The sequence below is a fragment of the Taudactylus pleione genome, unplaced genomic scaffold (genome assembly GCF_031769625.1).
Source record: "Taudactylus pleione unplaced genomic scaffold, aTauple2 ptg000017l, whole genome shotgun sequence".
NCBI lineage: Eukaryota > Metazoa > Chordata > Amphibia > Anura > Myobatrachidae > Taudactylus > Taudactylus pleione.
In genome coordinates, this window is record NW_028284419.1 from 14,296,602 (window position 1) to 14,318,960 (window position 22,359).

General features: G+C 41.7%; 1 protein-coding gene across 1 annotated transcript in view; it reads right to left on the reverse strand.

Moving 5' to 3' along the window:
• Nucleotides 1-22,359, reverse strand: part of HS2ST1 (heparan sulfate 2-O-sulfotransferase 1) — a 182,867-nt gene that overhangs the window by 69,165 nt on the left and 91,343 nt on the right. The gene's annotated exons all lie outside the window — the stretch shown is intronic.

Here is a 22,359-nt window from a genome sequence, read left to right on the forward strand (position 1 = left end):
TTTAAACCCTTGACCTTATAATGATTTAAACTTGAAGTAACATTTTTATATATTAATTCTCCTCTTATTAGAGGCCCAGTTGTCTGATTATGAAAAGTTGCAGTTACCATTCCAGCCCGACAGGTCTCAGGCTGCTCCCCCACTGGCTCTCAGTCAAAAGTGCCCATTATCCAGTGCCAACTGTAGTTATCCCCATATGCAGTGCCCCCTGTATTTGTGCCCTTTATACAGTGCCCCCTATAGTTTTCCCCTTTATGTATTGCCTCCTGTAGTTTTGTTTTGCCCCTATGCAGTGTCCCCAGACTGGCCCCTTATGCAGTGCCCCCAGACGGGTCCAAGCCCAGCCCCAGACTAGAACTTACCTTAATATGCTGCTCGGCGCTCACACTCCCGCTTACTCGCTCTGACTGGATCTAACTAGATCCAGCAGGTGCGCAGGGCAGGCTCCTCACGTAGCGGGTGACGTCATGATGTCACCCGCGCAGTGCATCACTGGGAACGCTTGCTTCTGAAGCGATCGGAGGCTTCTTTAACCTCTGGTCGCTTCAAAGGCCAGCTTTTCACATCAGGAGGCAGAGGTGGGGGGGTGACCGGGAATGCGGCGGGGGATATACTGGGCGGTAGGCTGTTTCTGCCGGGCGATGCGCCCGCAGAAAACAGCCTGGGGAGAACACAGACTATGGGAACCCCCGATTTGGCCTGCTGAAAGTAATTTGGGTTTTAAATAGCTGCGGCAGGTGCAATAATGCGTCTGTGAAGAAGTGATAAAGAATAGTACTTAGCTTTTTTTTTTCGGGTAAAATAACTAGTCCCATGGGGTACATGAAAATGGGTACAAGCATCTTTTTAAGTCCTTAAAGTTATTTTTTCAAATTCTTCAAAAATGCACCTGCCGCAACCACCCGCATTCTAGAAAACACCTGCAGCATATATGGGAACCCTCAATTTCGCTAGTTTAATACTTTGTTCCCCAAAACTTTTTTTTTTGCCCCCAAAATGAAAGTACATTTTTTGGGGCGTGCTGAGGATTTTTTTATTTTTTTGGACACTGATTACTTTTAGGGGACATTACAAAGGCTGGTTTTTATTTTATTCTGCACCCCAAAACCCCAATTCTGCACTATTTTTCGCCATGTATTACATGGAGAAAACTTATCCCCATTTTTTAACAAAGACTTTTCGCACAGACGTAAAGTCTTTGAAATTGAATATGGGGATAATTGAAACTGGCGAAAATGACGTCATCGGCGATAAATGAATCGCCAACAACAGCCTTTTCACCCTATGTTGAATATGCCCCTAATTTGGCTAATTTTCAAAACATTATACCTTCTTATTCCTGCACAATTTCTGTGCTTTATTCAAACTAGTTAAAGGAATTGCATTATTTTCAAGTACATATTTCACTATATATAAAAAAAAAAAAAAAGAAAAGCAGAATGCTTTTTGCTGTTTCAGGAAGGTAGCTTGATGCCAAAGTAAGAACCACTAAGGGCGGTATTCAATTGTTGCGCCTCTGTACGCGCCCGTCAGGAGCTTTTCAATCGTTTCTCCTGTCGGGCGTGATCAGCTGCCGACACCCCCATTCCAGGGGGGTGCGAGCTGAAATGGGCAAAAAGTGACACGTTTGGGCACCCAAACATCACTTTTCGCAATCGCGCCCAGCAATTCGGTCGGGGGTAGCTGTTTTATGCGGCTAAAATCCCACCACTTTTGTCACGATCAGCACAAAAAACAGCAACAATTGAATAGCGCCCTGCGATCTCCTGTCAATTTAGACGGGAGATTGGGCGCGTTATAACAATTGAAAATCGCCCTAAGTATTTCATAGTGGTGGTTGGGGGGAAGAAGATTAATATATGTTACAGGTATTGGTGATGGCATGTGACCAGTCCAAAAAGCGCCAGGGGGTGAGAGCTGATTTTTTTTTTATTGTTTCAATATAATATATCTACCCTATGGCTGTAGCTTTATTTTTTGTGTGTGTGTATGGCACAAAATTTGATGGACATTTCTCGTGTACTTTTTTCTACACAGTGTACAGAGGGCAAAGCATCAATTTGTAGTTCAAGCTGCAACTTGCTCTGCTGGATTCCCCACGGTGAGTGCTGTGAAGAACAGGTGTCAATGTTTAAAAGTCGTCATGATGGGCAGCAGGAGGGAGTCATGTAATATCACCAAGGCTCGGTATGCCCACAGGCAGTGCATAGTTCATTTTTAGTTATTTATGTGGATAACCTTTTCAACCACCACACTATATAGCATCACTGATGTGCTACGGCTTGCTCACTTTAAAAGCTAAACCCTGATCGAATACTAAGCAAATTGTTATGAAATTAAAATTATGCTAAACTTCGGGCTGCAAACTGTAAATAATCTTCACACACCATAGGACACACCTGGTGCTCCGTGTTGCTGGTGTGCTAGCAGAAAACCACGAGCGGTCAGGACTGAATTCCTGCTGGACCTCTAGATCATTAACCAAAATCTAATGCAGCAGCTGTCTGCAAATTTCAACTTACTGGTGCTCAAAACCCACTACTGCTGAATTCACATTTCATATTCATGCAGTAAATGGATATCTGCTAAATCAGGGCTCGACAAATACCAGTTGCCACGTCGACTACAATTTTAGTCCTAGCAACTAGATTTTATCTGAGGAAGCAGAGCAGCCCCAGCAGCACAGTTGCCAATTCTGCTTATAACCAGCACATTTACGTTTGGCTTTTTTTTTGTTTTGCCTTCCATGGGTTGCGGTTTTGTTGGGCTAGTTTTTGTTTAGTAATTTACAGAATGAGTAGAATTTAAAGCGCTTATTGATACCTGAACAACAGAGTAACGGGGTATTGGGATTTTTCTTACTTTATAAGATTTGAAGGAAATCTGGATGTGCAGATCCAGTACACTATGGCAGGCATTGGGAAGAATAATAAGTGATGGGCTATCTCTCTCTCATTTAAGTGTCAAAAGGCAGAATACTGATAGACATTGAGAGATACCTTGTGTACATATATACAGTTGAACAAACAATGAACAACATCTACAACAAGGTAATTACAATATCATTCCTTACCAGTAGTTTGTGTGTTGTGCATTATTGAATGTATTGCAAAAATGTATCAAAAACTTCTATTAATGATCTCACTCCATGGAATCATCTCTAAGACTACTACATCCTTTATTCTCCCTGCAGCTCATCCTTTTGTACATATTGCTGCCTCAGTACTTTCCTCTTCTCTTACAAACACATATGAGCTTTTAACTTATCTAAACACATTGACAATAACATCCACAACCTCTTGCCATAACAAACATTCTGTCAAATCCCACAAATATATTTATATCTCGCTCCTGTTGCTTCTATTAGCTGGTGACATATCTCCAAATCCAGGCCCAACCCACATGCCACACCCACAACGAACTATAAATCCAGCTAACCTCATAAATATTGCATGCCTCCCTTCACCATACAAGTCACTACAATGTGCATTATGGAATGCACGCTCTGTCTGCAACAAACTAACATCCATCCATGACCTCTTTATTTCAACCAACCTCAACCTTCTGGCAATAACAGAAACATGGCTAACACAATCAGACACTGTCTCCCCTGCTGCACTTTCACATGGTAACCTACACTTCTCACACACCTCCAGGCCTGGCAATTGTAAAGGAGGTGGGGTAGGAATATTACTCTCCCAATCTTTCACATTCACAGTTCTCCCACAGGTACCTTCACTCACATTTACATCATTTGAAGTACATTCTATCAGGACTTTCACCCCTTTCTCTCTGCGAGTTGCTGTTATCTATCGCCCGCCTGGGCCACCGCACCAATTTCTGGAACATTTTTCAGCCTGGCTCCCTCACTTCCTATCCTCAGACATCTCCACCATCATTATGGGTGATTTCAATATCCCCATTGACAGTCCACAATCTCCTCATGCCACCAAACTATTCTCTCTAACCTCCTCTCTTGGCCTCTCCCAATGGACTGACTCCTCTACTCATAAGGAGGGCCACTGCCTTGATCTTGTATTTACCAGACTATGCTCAGTTTCTGATTTCACTAATGCTCCTTTCCCTCTCTCAGATCACAATCTTATCACCTGCACACTTTCCTCCATTACATCAACCTCAATGTCAGTGAAATCAACCAAACCTCCTAAAACCCGCAGAAATATTAATGTGATTAACTTTCAACAATTTCTGCACTCACTTCTCCTGAGACTGCTGCATCACAGCTAAACCAGATTTTAGTAAAAGCCCTCGATGAAGTAGCTCCAGCTACCCATCACACTCCGCGTAGACTCAGACGTCAACCGTGGCATTCTAACTTAACAAGGCATCTACAAAAACTCTCACGTAAAGTAGAACGTCAGTGGCGAAAGTCTCGCACTCCAAGTGACTTCCTCACATATAAGTCTATCTACAACTCTTATCGTACTGCTCTGGACACTGTCAAGCAAATATATTTCCAATCTCTAATCTCTGCTCAAGCCTCTAACCCCAAGCGACTTTTTAATACATTTAAACTGCTTCTTACCCCTCCCTCACCCAAGCCACCTGCTACTATCTGTGCACAAGATCTTGCTTCCTATTTCAAGGACAAGATTGATAATATCCGAAATGAAATGTTATTCTCTTCCTCAGCTAGTGACCTACTCAATTCCCTACCTGAACCCTCTGGCACATTCTCTTCATTTGACCCCACAAATGAAGATGAAGTATCTACACTCTTCTCATCCTCCTACTCTATTACCTCTCCTCTAGATCCTATACCCTCACAAATTAGTAAAGCTCTGTCTCCTGTGCTCATCCCAACCCTAACTAAAATCTGTAATCTCTCTCTTTCTACTGGCATCTTTCCATCACTGTTCAAGCATGCAGTGATTACTCCCATTGTGAAAAAACACAATTCTGACCCTAACACTCTCTCTAATTACCGTCCTATCTCCCAGCTCCCATGCCCCTCCAAGCTACTGGAGAGACTTGTCTACACCCGCCTCACACACTTTCTTAACACCCACAACTTATTGGACCCACTTCAGTCTGGCTTCCGTTCCCAGCACTCCACAGAGACAGCACTGACTAAGGTAGTAAATGATTTGGTCACTGCCAAGGCTAAAGGCCATTACTCACTTCTAATTCTTCTAGATCTCTCTGCTGCTTTTGACACTGTTGACCACTCTCTTCTCGTACAAACATTACAATCCCTAGGTCTTAAGGACACAGCCCTTTCTTGGTTCTCTTCCTACCCATCTGATCGCTCTTTTTCTGTTCGTTTTTCTGATTCTGCCTCCTCTTCGCTACCTCTATCAGTTGGAGTGCCGCAAGGCTCTGTCTTAGGTCCTTTGCTATTCTCAATCTATACCACCTCTCTTGGCAAACTAATCCGCTCTTTTGGATTTCAGTACCATCTGTATGCGGATGATACTCAAATCTACCTATCCTCTCCAGATTTATCACCATCTGTATTGGTCCGTGTCACTGAATGTATTTCTGCCATTTCATCTTGGATGTCATCTCGCTACCTGAAACTTAATATTTCTAAAACAGAATTAATTATATTTCCACCGGCCAATAACAGTTACCAATCTGATCTCTTTATCACTGTTGATAACTCAACAATCCACCCCACCCCACAAGCTCGCTGCCTTGGTGTCATCCTTGATTCTGAATTGTCCTTTGTTCCCCACATTCAATCTGTCTCAAAATCATGTTACATACATCTAAAAAACATATACAAAATTCGACCATATCTCACACAAGACACTGCAAAAACTCTAATCCATGCACTCATTATTTCCCGCATTGACTATTGCAATAGTCTCCTTACTGGTCTTCCCAAAAACAGGCTATCGCCATTACAATCCATTATGAATGCAGCTGCGAGGCTTATCTTCCTTGCCAAACGTTCATCGTCTGCTGCCCCGCTCTGTCAGTCCCTCCATTGGTTGCCAGTTTTCTACCGTATTCAATACAAAATACTGTTACTTACACATAAGGCCATTAACCGAATTACACCAACATACATCTCTTCACTCATCTCAAAATATCTCCCAACCCGACCTCTCCGCTCAGCACAAGAACTGCGTCTCTCATCCCCACGCATTACTTGCTCCCATTTACGGTTACAGGACTTTCTTCGGGCTGCACCCACTCTATGGAATGCCTTACCACACACAATAAGACTTACCTCTACTCTTCAATCCTTCAAGCGTTCCCTGAAAACTCACCTCTTCAGACAAGCTTATCAGATTCCAGAACCGACCACATAACCTTCATAGCTTCCATGTCTTATCACATCCCCTCTCACAGTCCACACATAACCTCACATATTGTCTTTCTTTCACATACTCCTGACATTTTGCCGACATTCCTGTGTGACTGGATCATGCAGCCCACCAAGAAACTCTGCATTCTGGCCAGACCAAATTGCAATATATATAGCACCTATCCTTGTGTATCAATGCCTGTTTCCCTATAGATTGTAAGCTTGCAAGCAGGGCCCTCTTACCTCTATGTCTGTCTGTTATTACCCTGTTTTGTTCTATCAATGTTTCCAATTGTAAAGCGCAACGGAATATGCTGCGCTATATAAGAAACTGTTAATAAATAATAATACATAGCTGTACACGGCACACAATGGCCCTGGAGAAGCACTGGTAACAGATGATGGTTTAGATAAGTTAGGTATCGCCTGTCCTGCAACAGACCCACGGGCTGGACAGCTGCCACAGCCAGCAGTGGAACAAGAGCAATCATGACCTCTCATTGGAAGTAGTGCCGGTATAATTCCTGGTCAATGGTAAAGTCTTCTCAGGTTAGTTTATGTGTGCATCATTATGTATATTACTACTGTAATACTTTTCATATTTCCAGCATGATTTACTGTTACAGTCTTATGTGGTTGCTTACATAGTAACTAATGACTGTTTAATAAAAATTAAATTAACATTTGCCCATTAGACACACCATGGACTGTTACTGTTGGTTCTGAGGGTACAGACCATAGATACATTGAATGATAGTCCTGTAAAAGAATCGGCATAGTCCCCTACTCTTGGGTATTGTGACAATACTATTGCTGCTTAGTGCTCACGATCAATGTAAACCTCTGCCCATGTGTGACCAACATTACAATTAAATATGACTGTCTGAATAAAGGTGAAAAAAAATAAAAGCAAATGTCAGTTACTTGCTTTTAATTAATCTCAAAGTGACTTTAAACCATCTTTGTCTATCGTAACCTATTTGTGTCTGAGAAAACAATCTCTTCTTCATGATCTCATTCATAAAAGTACTGCCAGCTAAGAAAAAGAGATAATAGGGCAAAATAAATAAAAGAAAAATAAGATAGGTACCAACTCTGAAAATGTTCATTCAAACTGGTGGATACAATAAAAAAAAAAAAAAAAAAGCAGAATGCATTTTGGGGATTTCATCTCAAGACCTAGTGCAAAGAAACCAAAGAAGAAAATGGAATTGAACAAGATGATTTGCTCTTTAACCAGCCATTTAGTACATTATCAAGCCAGGTACATTGTAGACACATATGTACTTGGAAACAAAAAGCCTGTCATTTGTATCCAAGAAAGAAAGCAAGCAGATCAATACTGCGTCTCCTTTAGCCCATTTATACAGAGTAGACAGTTTGGCATTGTAGATTTTGAGACTCACAAAGACACTGTATATGGTATTTATTCACTGCCAAGAGGCTATTGATTCCAATGCTACTAAAAACAATACCTTACATGGTAAGGAATAGATCGGACAATAAAGAGCTACACATGTCTTTTATGCAGCTGAAAATATCCTAAAAATAAAAGTAGAAAGAAAAAGGTCACTCCAATACCCAATAACGAAGGTAACAGCTATGAAAATAACACCACACATCAAATACAATATGCAGCATTACAATATGGTCACAAACATGTCACAGATTGTGGTTTTTACTATGAGAACTATATGTTGCATGATAATTTCATACGTGCCTGGGTTTATAGGACTATTCTGGCAAATATTTGGTCTGCTGATTGCTCGGTATCATTTGGCGGAGTTATCTGCCACAATTGTGTAATAAAAAAAATAATAATTAGCGTTCCCGCTAGGCTGTTTTAGCGGGGCGCAGCGCCCTGCCCTCCTTCTGGAGGACAAAAAGCACCCTGCCCTCCAGGAGGAGGGCAAAAAGCGCCCTGCCCTCACAGCCTGCGGGTGCCGTTTTCACCTGCGGGACGCAGTGTCCCGGTCACCGCCGGAGAATAGACGCCGGGCGCATACGCCCGGCATCTATTCTCTCTTTCTGCAGCGCTTGGGGGCTGCCCGGCATGTCCGTAAGCGCCGGGCACGCCCCCAAGTATGACGAAAAGGGGGTGCGTCTTATAGACACGCCCCCTTTTCATGACCACGCCCCCATCTCCAAAGTCAACCTAGGCCCTACAAAACCAATCATTTGCAAGCTGATCATTCACATTAGGGTCCCGATGTTCAGCATGATCACCAAACATCTATGGACAAGCTGGCTAAATTGGAAAGATATACTGGTATGAAGTTACACTTCCAGCTCTTATAGGTGGCTATAAGTGTGGTCAGCAGACATTCTTGCACACAGAGCCATTAAAATTTTGAAGAACTTTAATAATTTTTGACCAGCTTTGGCGGGCATCAAAGTATCACACGTGGTAGCACTGTTTTTTTAAAATTGTTGATTAGCAGTTCTACACAAAAAATTACTTCCCAATTACTATGTATACAGAAGGATGACAAGATTGATATGGTGATGGCTGCGCCACTATGGTTTGTTTCATGTATCTAAAAGATCACAGACAGTTTACTAACCAAGGAATTTATGAGGAAACCTTGGACCAAAGCTGCCTTGGTGAAATATAAACATACAGTTTGTTAAAGCTATGACAAAAACTTAGAAATAGCGTTACATTGATGAATTTGTTTTCTAAGGGGGCGATACAATTGTTTGACAGAATCAGCTCCCATTTAAAGTGGCTAGGAGAGAAACTGAATGGTTTGCACGACCCAGCGCTGGTCTCGACGGCCACATTCTCGCACAAGAATGCACGGGATTAGCCATGTAAAGCAGCTTCTCCCAAACTAAGTGCCAGAAGTGCTGCACTAATGGCGCACGGCCCTCGCGTCCAGCACCAAATCCCTAGTTTAGCTGATTTCTGCTCACACATCAGGAGGCTGAGAGCAGAAATCCGTGATAAGTGCAGCCTCGAGGCAGGTCCTCCAAAACAATTGAACTTTAGACAGGAGCTAATTCTGTCAAACAACTGAAATGCCACCTAAGTGTGAAAAGTGAGAGACATTTAGTTGTATGTTGTGTACACTACAGCTCCAAAGAACAAAAAAAACTGAAAAAATTAAAGTGCTTTAAAGTTAGCACAGGCTTAGAACGGCTGAACTTCATAAGCTCCTTATGAAGTTTTAAAATTTAAGCTGCATTATTCAAGATTTAAAAGTAGCCCCCTAGTGAGGAAACTGCTACCTGCCCTCCCCTGCCCATGTCCATAATTGGCAATGGATTAAATCCCCCGGTCAATCAACACAACTTTGTTATTCGTTACCTATAACCATACCAAAAAACCAAGGAAGGTAACAGTGTCTTAAATCTATAAAAATCAGTTTCTTCCAGGTGACACCAAAATATCTAAGTCACTGCCAAGTGGAAAAACCATTATTGTTGTAACCAATAATGCAGGGAGTTTATGGAATATACACTGAATGAAGATACAAACCAACATTACTATGCTACACTCCATTCCTGTTTAATCACCTAGGATCTTCCTTTACCCAATCACATCACTACATGGCTTTCTAGCACTTACAATAATGAGGTCGATGAGGAAAGGGACCGGACACATGCTATACCATGCTAATTACTACTGACTTATCACTGACTTTTGCGATACCAAAGGCAAGCCGTGCCTGTGCAATTAAAGCACATAACATTACATAAAGAATTGTGTGCAACATAATGATGTATTCCTAGCTAATACATAAGAGGTCGCTGTCAGTCAGTGGCCGGTAATTGGGGCCAGTGTAATCACTACATTTGTTAATATGTGTAGATGTGGATAGACATGGATGGTAGGTCCTCTAATATTCAGCAAGATGTGTATAATCTGATAACATTGTATTGCTTACTTTGTTTAACTGTAATATAATTAATCGGTCCTATACCCCAGGGAGTGTTTTTTTATGGTTAACAGTAGGAAATGATTTGAAGTAATCTATATCAGCTGACAGGTATTGATAAAGTCAGTCTGTGGAATTTTCCGTTGACATGGAAAAATATCAAAGAATTTATTGCAGGTTTGTCTTTTTCTTGACACTGAACATCACTAATGCTCAATGTTTTTCCTATGCCGCTAACAGTTTGGCAGAAAGGTCCAAGATGGACAATTCTTTCACTGAATTTATGGTCAGAGCCATTGACGATTCTGTGTTTTTATGTGGTTTATGTAGAAAAGATATTAGCATCTGCATTTATCACAGTTACTGTAAAAGGGAATTAATAATGCAGCAGTACTTGTATGCTGCCTCTATTCTAGTAATCCAGGAAATGAAATGAATTTCTAATAGGCTTTATCCCTCTATCTCAACAATGCTAGGTCTACTGCATAATACAATATATGGGAAACTGTTTCTATTACATTTTTTCCCCTTCTTAAATCTTCTAAATCCGTAACATATTTAATAATGTGTGTATCCGTTATCGTAATGCTTGGAAACTTGATGTTTTCCAGATAAAGGTCTTTTTCAATTACAATTTGAAGCACCCAATGTACTAAGCTTTAAAGGTGGTGAGACAACATTTACAACATTGTAGTACAAATGGGTAGTGTACCTTAGGGGGAATATAAGGTGTTACCAACCCTTCTTGATAGTAAAAGCATCCAACACCTCCTGACAATGGGCCTGATTCAGTATGGATCGCAACTGCGATTGCAATAGCGATTACGCACGCAGTCTGACTGTGATCAGTGTTCTCCCCAGAAAATTTTTCCAGCCGGGTGGCATCAAGGAATAGCTGGGTGGGGCCTTCGCAATAAAAAAATGTTATAAATCCTGACCTTATAATGATTTAAACTTTAAATAACATTTTATATATTCTCCTCTTATCTTTTTAGAGGTCCAGTCGTCTGATTGTGAAAAAGCTGTAAAGTCTGTAGGATCTGGTCCTTTTTATACAGTTCCTAGATACTGCTCCCCACTTGCAGGCTCCCAAAGTGCCGGGTGGTAGGCTGTTTCTTGACAGGTGGTGCACCCGCAAAAAACAGCCTGGGGAGGACACTAATCGCTATGCAGTCGGAGCACAACATAAGGATGCCCACCTTGCCAAACACACATCCGTAATACTTAGCAAGACTGCAAAAGTATAAAAGTAGCATGGAGCATAATCGCAGCCTCACGCACACTTGCACAAGGTCAGACCTTACTCAGGAATTGCTAGACTCGTTGCACTCAGTGAAAGCCCAAGTTGCGTATGGCATCGCAGGGGATAATTTATGCACACCCCGGCAACAACGTTAGAATGCACTGGCGCAACTGCATTTCTCCGACCCCCCCCACCCCCAAATGGTACTTCCTGTCAATCACTCTGCGATGGGTCTGCATAGTCACTGCGAACGCAGTCCCGATCACAGTGGAGTGTTTGCACACTGCGATGCATATGCAGAAAGCAACAATCGTCCAGTTGTGTGCATGATCGCAGTTGCCATCGCTGCTGAATCAGGCCCAATGTCCACTGTACCCCATAGAGTGCAGAAGAAATGTAGGCTCACTTTCTGCAAAAAGTCCTATGTACACTGTATCTGGAGGTTCCTAGGGGCGTAGTTCTATCTTATTTATAATACAATTTGCACATAGCACCCCTAAACTCCCCACTGTAAACCCAATAGAGACACACATCTGAATCAGTATACAAGGGTTACCAGAGGTAATAAAAGTATTCTATAGGGAATGTGGTGGAGACAATCAAGGGAAAAGGTGAAAAGGTATTTGCCCATCAGCTAATTATAGAATCACTAATCTTTTGTTATGCAAACAGTTCTGCTTTCTGGCAATAACATTTAGTAGCCTCTGTACACCCCTGCCACACAACTGGAATCTGATACAGGTTGAGTCTCCCATATCCAAATATTCCGAAATACGGAATTTTTTTGGCATGACTGAGATAATGAAACCTTTGATTTTTGACGGTTCAATGTACACAAACTTTGTCTGAGGCACAAATTATTAAAAATATTGTATAAAATTACCTTCAGGCTGCATGTATAAGGTATATATGAAACATTTATAAGGAATTTCATTTCTGGACACAAACTTTGTTTGAAACACAAAATTATTGAATATATTGTATAAAATTACCTGCAGGCTGTGTGTATAAGGTGTATATAACACATAAATGCATTCTGTGTGTATATTTGGGTCCCAATCCCAAGATATTTCATTATGATATGCAAATATTCCAAAATACGGAATATTCCGTTATCCAAAATACCCCCGGTCCCAAGCATTTTGGATATGGAAGACTCGACCTGTAGCTGGTTTTTATTGTGTTCTAGATATTAAGATGCAGGATTACCACTTCAATACTAATATTACAAAAAAGCTCACCAATATAATTTTCATTAATTAAGGATGAAAAGTATACCTTTATTAATATATTACTAGGCAATGCTAATCAGGACTTCTAAATGATGTATCCTTTGACTATTGCCCACCCCTGCACTAATCTATTGCAATATAGAAACTACATAAGACCTCTTGCTTATAGAGGTATGCCTAGAAAGGTGGTGGAAGATCTCCCCATACCCAAACATTACACCAAATTGAAAATCAAGGCATATTTTTTTTCAAGTGGTAACTGTTTATGGCACACTAAAGGTGCCCACACACAGCGTTTTTTTTTCGCGATCTGGCCGATTCCGACACATTGGAACGACAGATCGGGTAAAAAATGCCCAAATCGTGAGTCCCACGTATTTCACGATTGGTAAACTCTCATGGACAGGGCCCTCTTTTCTCCTTTACATGCCACCTGTGTATCTTATCTTTTGTCTTCAAGTCCGTTTAAGTCCAATGAACACGCCCCTGCACGCGAGGCCTACCTTTCCACAGATTTGTGGATTTTTGTACATCAAACAAAAAAAATCCACAAATCTGGTGAATCTACCCGTTGAGCCCATTGGCTAATAATGCATGTACGCCCTTACTTCATCTACAGTAATTCAGACCTTACTCTCCCTTTCCTGCGACTTATTACCACTAACCCTACCTACCCTCACAAGGTGTGATGTAGGACTTGCCCCCTCTATACTACTTGCTGCATGAGATCATTAACTGAGCAAACATCTAAAATTATTTTACTATAAATACCTTCTACAAATGGCTTTATTCCATGTTGTGAAAAGAGGGACATTTAAATTTACACTTTTGATTATGCTCTACCCGGCAGAGAGTATATACGTTATGTAAAATTGTATGCAAGACCAGTTTATGCCATATCAGATGGTCGGCCTGAAACTAGGGAGTATATTTACTGAAGTGCGGGTTTATAGAAGTGGAGATGTTGCCCATAGCAACCAATCAGATTCTACTCATTTATCTAACACCTTCTAGAAGATAATGGCTAGAATATGATTGGTTGCTATGGGCAACATCTCCACTTCTATTTAGTAAATATAACCCAGGGTCTCTGATACCAGCAAAGTACATTTAAAGAGCTTTACATTTTTACCAGGCAAGGTTTCTCAGATGTGGCTGGAATACACCAAGTTACACATACTGTTTCATTCATGGTGGGAGTAACACATTTACAATGCTTTCATGTATCTTCCTGTAAGAGGAAAGCATCAAATAAGGGTACGGCTTGGACTTTATCATGAAACTGGAGGTTCTTTACTAAAAATTGGTTGAAAAAAAACAACATGCCTTATGAACCCAAAAACCTGCTAATCTTTGGACACAGTAACAAAAGATTTTAATATTAAACTATTTTGTCCCTGGCAATATATAAAGTTGGTAGCCAAATATAAATATCAGCCCCCCCCCCCCTCTTATGGGGCAGATTCAGTTAGCCGCATGTTTTGTCACGTGATCTCTTCTACCGGGTAAAGTGCCTGGAGCTATTCAATTAGAGACCAGTGATCAACCTGCGAGCAGCTGATAACGTTTATTTCAGCTGGCACCTCATACATTAATACCACTACATTCTCATGTCCACTACCATTCTAGCTCCAATATTTTTTAATTAATATACTGTATGCTATTAAGCAATGGAATTTCCCCATGTGTCCCCACTCAGTTGTTTTGGCAGGGCGCTGCACCCTGCCTGTTTAGTTGATGTTAAGATGCGCCCTGATCCTTTTTTGACTGCTGAGCTGCGCCATGCACCACATTGGAGAACACAGCCACGGCCTCACAGACCTCAGTGACAGTCTGGGAGCCACGCAGTGAGATGGGCGGAGCAAAGGACCGGACACCTGGCCATAACCCAGCCCCCGGGAAAAGCTTTCCAGTCACACAATAGCATTGAGCTCTTGTTGAAAAACCAGTGTCGAGCCGCCGCTCCAGCATCACCTGGGAGTGACCACCCATGGGGTATGCTGATGTGAAGGAGAGGAGAACGACCCAGAACCGGCAGAGACTCAAAACTTGTATATTCAATACATTACTCGGACCATGTGTTCAATTACAGTCAGTGTTCCATAGATGTGGAGGTCGTTTGTTCTCCCACGTTTGGCAGGGTCTGAAAACATACTGGTAAGTTAATTGGCTGCTGACGCTTATGGTAGTGTGGTAAGAAATTTAGGGGGCAATTTAAATTAGCCGCTGGCCTTACCACAGGCTTTTAGCTCCCGGGTTACTTGCCCGGAGCTATTCAATTTAAACCTGGAAAGTAACTGAATAGCTCAGGGCTAATTGAATTGCTCCCTATGACTGTAAACACTAATGGGGCAGGGACTGATGATCAGGATTAAATACAGATGCGTCCACATACATCTATCCTCCGTGCGCTACAAGTCGCATTACACATAACGTGTGAGTGCCGCGTAACTTGACAGCGCAGTGTCATTTCCTGTATCTGCATGCAAAATGCTATGTTACAGTGTCAGTGGCTGTGACACTGTAAAGTAGCATTTCACATGCAGATACAGCTGCAGTCGCAAACAGAATATATTCATGCCACATATCATTTTAATCAGAAGATGATTGTGCCTTCTATTTGCACCACTGTGCGAATAAGGCGAAGTAAAAGGTCGCACGAAAAGACATTTGCCGCTACCGAGTCTCTCCACAGCATGGCGCGACTAGAAGGGCCTTAGGCTAGATGTATGTGGACACATCTGTAGTATCTGTACAGTGCTGCGTAATATGGTGGTGCTATACAAATGAATAATAATAATAATATAGTGGGAGGGTAAAAGTGTTACAGCACACACACACATACATACAGTCACGTAAAACAAAGGAAAAGCTCCTTTTTCACTCAAATCTGTATTTTTACATGTAGGGCCATGATTAAACATCATCTACTCTACATCAAGTCCTAAAACTTGAGAAATCCAATCTCCTCTGAAATAACCCATAGCAGACTCAAAATTTTAATGGCTCCTTGTGCAAGAACATCTGCTGACCACACTTATAGCCCCCTATAAGAGCTAGAAGTGTAACTTCATACCAGTATATCTCTCTAATTTGGCCAGCTTGTCCATAGATGTTTGGTGATCAGGCTGAACATCGGGACCCTAATGTGGATGATCAGCTGGGGAATTACTGGTTTTGTAGGGCCTACGTTGACCTTGGAGATGTTTATTTACTTAGAGCTGTATATATATATATATATATATTAGGGATGTGCAGGCTCGGTTCTACTCGGTTCCGTTCGTTTTTTTCCCCCGAATCTTATTGGTTTAAAAAGTCCTGCTAAAATGGGGGTTTGATGTGTCATACCTGTATACCACGCTGGATTGTTGATATGCCTTTGTGAGTCTAGAACGGCCCTGAAGTGGACCGAAGTCGACAGACGATGATATCATAAGTATCTTGACTGTTATATGAACTGCTTTACATGCATTTCCTCAATGGATGGATAATATGCTACAGTGATGGTGTTGTGCTTACTGGGTGGTGAATATTAAAAAACTTTTTGTGATAAGAATACTGAAACAAGGAGTAGTGCCTTCACTTTGTGGATTTATATAAATATATATACACACACATACATATATACATACATATATATTTTTTAGATATGAGTGGTTTGGTTCACTTCATTATGTCCGGGTCTGAAAGATGGCATCTTATGGACTATCCGGCTGTTACTAGATAGCCAATTGGATAAATCCGAACTTGCGCTAACTTGGCAAAAAGAACTGGACAGAACCGTACCGCTCCTATCAAATATATATATAGGATTCTGTAAGCATCTCGAGGTGCAAATCTTAGAGGATGAACAATATATGATAATAAGCTTTGTCTAAAAGCCCCCAAAAGGTAAATTTACTAGACAGCCAGGAGATGTAACACTTCTAAAATACGTCGAATCTAGGCTACGTGCAGCAGGTCTTGAGCAGTTTTAAACACATTCGCCCCAAACCTTAATATAATTTAAATATTCAGGACTAAAATTGCACTTAGTGGACAGAGCAATGACAGCAATTTTCTACATGAAGATACATTTGTTAAGAGAGACATAAAATTATGGTTTTTACATAGCATTGAGCTTTGACCGCTATGCACACTTAAGGCAACAGCATGGCTTAAAAATGACATTTTCAATTTGTGGAAAATAATGATTACTTGTAAAACTAGTTTTTCTTTTTTTTTTATTATAAATACAATGAAATCATTCTGACACCAAATTAAATGGGAAAAAAAATTTGTCAGGGACATTTTACAAGATAAAGTCTCTGCGGTCTCACGGCTCCAATTCAGGAAGGCAAAAAAAAAAATCTTTCCCATTCGACAATTTGCTGCGTGACCATTTTCCATTTCACAGTGGAGGTAATAAGAATTGGCTTTAAATGAAATGACATCATTCTTTAAATGAAGATTGCTTCTTACTGATGAAGGTAAAACTGCAAACAGAGATGACACACTTAACAGGATGACAAATAGGTCTGCTGCTATGTTAAATGGATGAGCACAGCCCTACTTGATGGGCCTGGCACACGTATGGTTACTGCATTTTTCACAGCCGCCATCTAAAAGAGAAAATAATTGACTGAAATATTGGTTACATTGTCGAGAAGGGGAATAATATATCTCTGTACGTGGGGACGGAAAACAAAACAAGGCATCAAAAAAGGTTAAAGTCATTCTTTAAGAAGCAATTCACCAAATAAATGTAGACAACCTACAGTGCCTTGCAAAAGTATTCATCCCCCCCATGGCTTTTATACCTTTTTTGTTACATTACAACCTGTAATTTATTTATTTTTTTAATCTGAATTTTATGTGATGGATCTGTACAAAATAGTTAATTTGGTGAAGTGAAATTAGAATATATATATAAAAAAGAATCTTTATAAATACAATTCAGAAAACTGGCAAATCACCCCCTCTGCTATGAAGCCCCTCAAAAGTTTTGGTGCAACCAATTACCTTCTGAAGTCACATAATTAGTGAAATGAAGTCCACCAGTGTGAAATCTAAGTGTCACATGATCTGTCAGTATAAACACACCTTTTCTGAAAGGCTCCAGAGGCTGCAACATCACTAAGCAATAGGCATCACACCATGAAGACCACGGAGCTCTCCAAACAAGTCAGGGACAAAATTGTTGAGAAGTACAATTCTGGGTTGGGTTATAAAAAAAAAATATCCAAATCTTTGATGATTCCCCGAAGCACCATCAAATCCATCATCATCAAATGGAAAGAACATGGTACCACAACAAACCTGCCAAGAGAGGGCCGCCCACCAAAACTCACAGACTGGGCAAGGAGGGCATTAATCAGAAAGGCAGCACAGAGACCAAAGGTCAGTGTTCTCCCCAGAAATTTTTTTCAGCTGGGTGGCATCAAAAAGTAGCCGGGTGGGGGCCTTTGCAATTATGCGCGCCTGGAAAAGGGGTATCTCCCTTACCAATCCAGCCCGACAGGCCTCAGGCTGCTCCCCCACTGGCTCTCAGTCAAAAGTGCCCATTATGCAGTTTCCGCTGTATTTGTGCCCTTTATACAGTCCCCCCTGTAGTTTTCCCCTTTATGCATTGCCCCCTGTAGTTTAGCTTTGCCCTTATGCTTGTTTCTGTGTAGGGCAGACCGCTACTCACTGCGGTCTGCCCTACACTTGTGGGGCCCTGGGGACACTAGCGGTGGGTGTGGGCCCCGGTGCAATGCACTGGCTGCACCGCCTCTTGTTCTCAGTGCAGCTCAACTGCCGGGCGGTGGGGGATTTTTACCGGGCGAACCGCCCGACAAGTAAAGCGTGGGGAGAACACTGTAGGTAACCCTGAAGGAGCTGCAGAATTCCACAGTAGAGACTGGTATATCTATGCATGTGACCACAATAATATGGAAGAGTGGCCAGAGAAAAAGCCATTCCTTAGTGATAAAAATAAGAAGACACGATTTGAGTTTGCCAAAAGGCATGTGGGCGACTCCCCAAATGTATGGAGGAAGGTGCTCTGGTCAGATGAGACAAAAATTTTACTTTTCGGCCACCAAGGAAAACGCTATGTCTGGCGCAAACCCAACACAATCCATCACTCCAAGAACACCATCCCCACAGTGAAACATGGTGGTGGCAGCATCATGATGTGGGAATGTTTTTCAGCAGCAGGGACTGGGAGACTGATTCGAGTCGAGGGAAAGATGGATGGTGCTAAATACGGGGATATTCTTGAGCAAAACCTGTTTCAGTCTGCCTGTGATTTGAGACTGGGACGGAGTTTCACCTTCCAGCAGGACAATGACCCGTAGCATACTGCTAAAGCAACACTCGAGTGGTTTAAGGGGAAACATTTAAATGTGTTGGAATGGCCTAATCAAAGCCCAGATCTCAATCCAATTGAGAATCTGTGGTCAGACCACCATCCAACATGAAGGAGCTGGAGCAGTTTTACCTTGAGGAATGGGCATAAATCCCAGAGGCATGATGTGGCAAGCTCATAGAGACTTATCCAAAGCGACTTGCAGCTGTAATTGCGCTAAAGGTGACTTTAGGGGGGTGAATAGTTATGCACGTCAAAGTTTTCTGTTATGTTGTCCTAAATGTTGTTTGATTCACAATATAACAAAAACACAACTTCACAGTTGTAGGCATGTTATGTGACTGAAATGATGCACACCTTCAAACAATCCATTTTAATTCCAGGTTGTGAGGCAACAAAACATGAAAAATGCAAAGAGGTGTGAATACTTTTGCAAGGCACTGTATATCACAAATGCTGCAGTATCACTTACAAATAGCTAAGCATTATTTTATATATTGCTCATTATTTGGCCTATTATATAAACATTCAGAAAAAGTTTAATGCTGCCCATCCACTAGGCGATTAAACCTAGCGATGGAGCGATGACGGTAGTTATCGCTCCATCGCTTGGTAATCGCCCGCAATTCGGGCCTCAAAAGGTTAAAAACGACCAGCGATGCGTGCGCCCGCTGGCCGTTTTTAACATCAATCATCGCCTGAACATGACTGTCAACCTGACGACCACCATCAGGTTGCCATGTTCGGGGATGATTGATCTGCATATAGTGAACGTCTGAAGGTTCAGTGTATGCACTTCACCCCGCGGGAGACGATGGCGTCGTAATCGTGCCATCGTCCCGCATCGTGTAATGGATGGGCAGCTTAAGTCTAATAGACTAAAATAAGTTAAAAGGTCAGATTGCTTGGTTCTACTAATGAGGCCCATACATCAACAATCAATGGGGTCAATACTGCGTTTTGAAACAAAATCTGCAATGTATGGGGTCCACCGATCGCAGAATCCAACGGGAAAAAAAAAAAGATGGAAATCCTAATTCACCGATTCCAAACATGTTGGCTAATTTTTTTTACAGGCCGGCTGGCTCGCTAGTAGATCCGTCGGCATAGTGAGTACCCAGCATTAGGACTGGTCAATGAAGGCAAACTTAGCAATGAAACTAATGCTGGGAACACACGGGACGATCTCTTCAGTGAACAATATCGCTGAACGATCTCCTTTGAAATTCCTGGTGTGCTAGATGACAGATATTGTTCATCCACACAAGGATATCATCAACGATCGCAAACCCCTATGGATAATGCAAGATATCGTCCAGATTGGCGTGCATGCATGCACGATGGATGATATCGTTATCATTCAGCGTGTGCGCGCATCGTTGGTCGTTCATTGCATAATGAACGACATACCGTTGAACGATATATCGTTTCGTGTGTAGCACCTTAACACTGTGTGAAGACAACTTTGCTTATTTAATCCTATGAACTAAAATAACACCATCTATACAGCTCTATATTACATGTACTAAATGGGTCATTTTGAGGTGACCCTTCAGATATTCTAAAAACTCCCTAGCAGCAGGCCCAGGTAATCATTTGTGCAGCAGGTGATCACACACTACAACCAGGGACATGATCTTCCTGTAATAGGTCACTTCTTAATGAGCTTCTGTAGAACAGGAAATCTTATCACCTTTCCACCAGCTGCTGCTCATCATATAACCTGGCAGAGGGGGACTGCCAGCAACCTGCTGCACTTAGCACCAAACTATTTCTAGTGGTATGTATAGCATGCTCCACTAATTCAGCTGCCACAGATGGGATTTAAAATATTCAGTGTAGGGACAACATATCGAAACTTCAGACTTGACAACAAGCTCTTTGTATTCTTTATGTAAGAAGCACTCTGATGTTTGTTAGAACTGTAGCTTAACGACTTGCACAGAACAAGCATGAAAGAAAAGAAAATAAACTGCAGTAGGACTATTGCACTTTCTATCAATTCTAAAAGTGGCACTTTGACAGTACGCACTCAGGGTAGTTTTAACTGTGGTATGTTGCCATGAGGCAATTACTGCTTGAACCATTGCCAAAAATGCAATTATAATATCACTGTAACAAATGTTGTGACAACACTATAGGTAATTTGAACAGAAAACAGGTGGAGGAAAGAGTCCTATATTGCTCTTTCAAGTGTTTGCTAAAACCGCCGTGAGTATTGTTCTTTTGTCAGGGTCATCTATTAACAGTTAGATTGATTAGAGATTTAGTGGGGTATTTATGAAAGCAATCAACCAATCAGCTCCTGAGTGTGACAGCCTGTAAAGTGACAGTTAGGAACAGATTGGTTGGTACTATGGGGTCTATTCATGTAGAACATGAAGTGGCTACTGAAAATTATCACTATATATCGCATCACATCGATGTGATATATAGTGATGTTTAGAAGCCATTCATGCATACTTACCTGTCCGGCATCTTCAGGCGGTATCCAGCCCCTCCACGATCCTGGAAAACAGTGATAGACATATCGGGAGCCCGATATGTCGGTTTCTCACTGCGCATGTGCCAGCGTCCAAGAGCAGCAAGTCAGGTCTGCTGTAAAGAATGCTGGACAAAAGTGGGCGGAGCCAGAGCTATACAAACAGCATGGTAGTATGCACCTTCCCTGCTTGGCTTACGGTACAGATTACGCCATCCTCAGTTGGCAAATATGTACGCAGCACAGGAACGGAAAAGCTGAGCTTTCCGTTCTTTATAAATTGCACTCACAATACAAAAGTATGGTGATGCGATTCATACACGAAGCGGGGGTACCGCTGGAGAAGGAAGAACCTTACATACAGTAACCCCCTGTATGAATCGCTGAAAGCAGTGAAAAGCCCTGTCTTCAGCTAAACAGGACTTTTCACTACTTTATGAATAGACCCCTATATCTCTTGCAATTTTATCTCTCTCCAAGCTTTCACGAATACCCACCTAAGATGCTTTGAAAGTCACATATGTACCTTAAAACATTTTCACTCACGAGTGTCCTGGACGTATCTGATTGTCTGAGCGTTATAAAAAGGGGCTGTAAATTCAAAAATATTTTTTGCACAATTCAGATCAGTTTTTAGTTATTTCTCTGAACAGCCATGAGCAGACCTAGGGGTCTATATACTAATAATCGCATCCCAGCCACGATTATCATCTATCCATATAGCCAGCTCCTGGGTCAGCTGACACTGCGCATAGCGTCAGCTCTAGGAGCTGGCCAGGGACTGCAATAGAGCGATCAAATGATCTCTCTCCTGCACATGGAGCCTCCCATAGGCTTAAAGCAGTTTACGCCATCTGAAGAAGATGGTGTAAACTACTGAGGCTAAACTCCTATAAGCTTTGCTTTTTGGAGT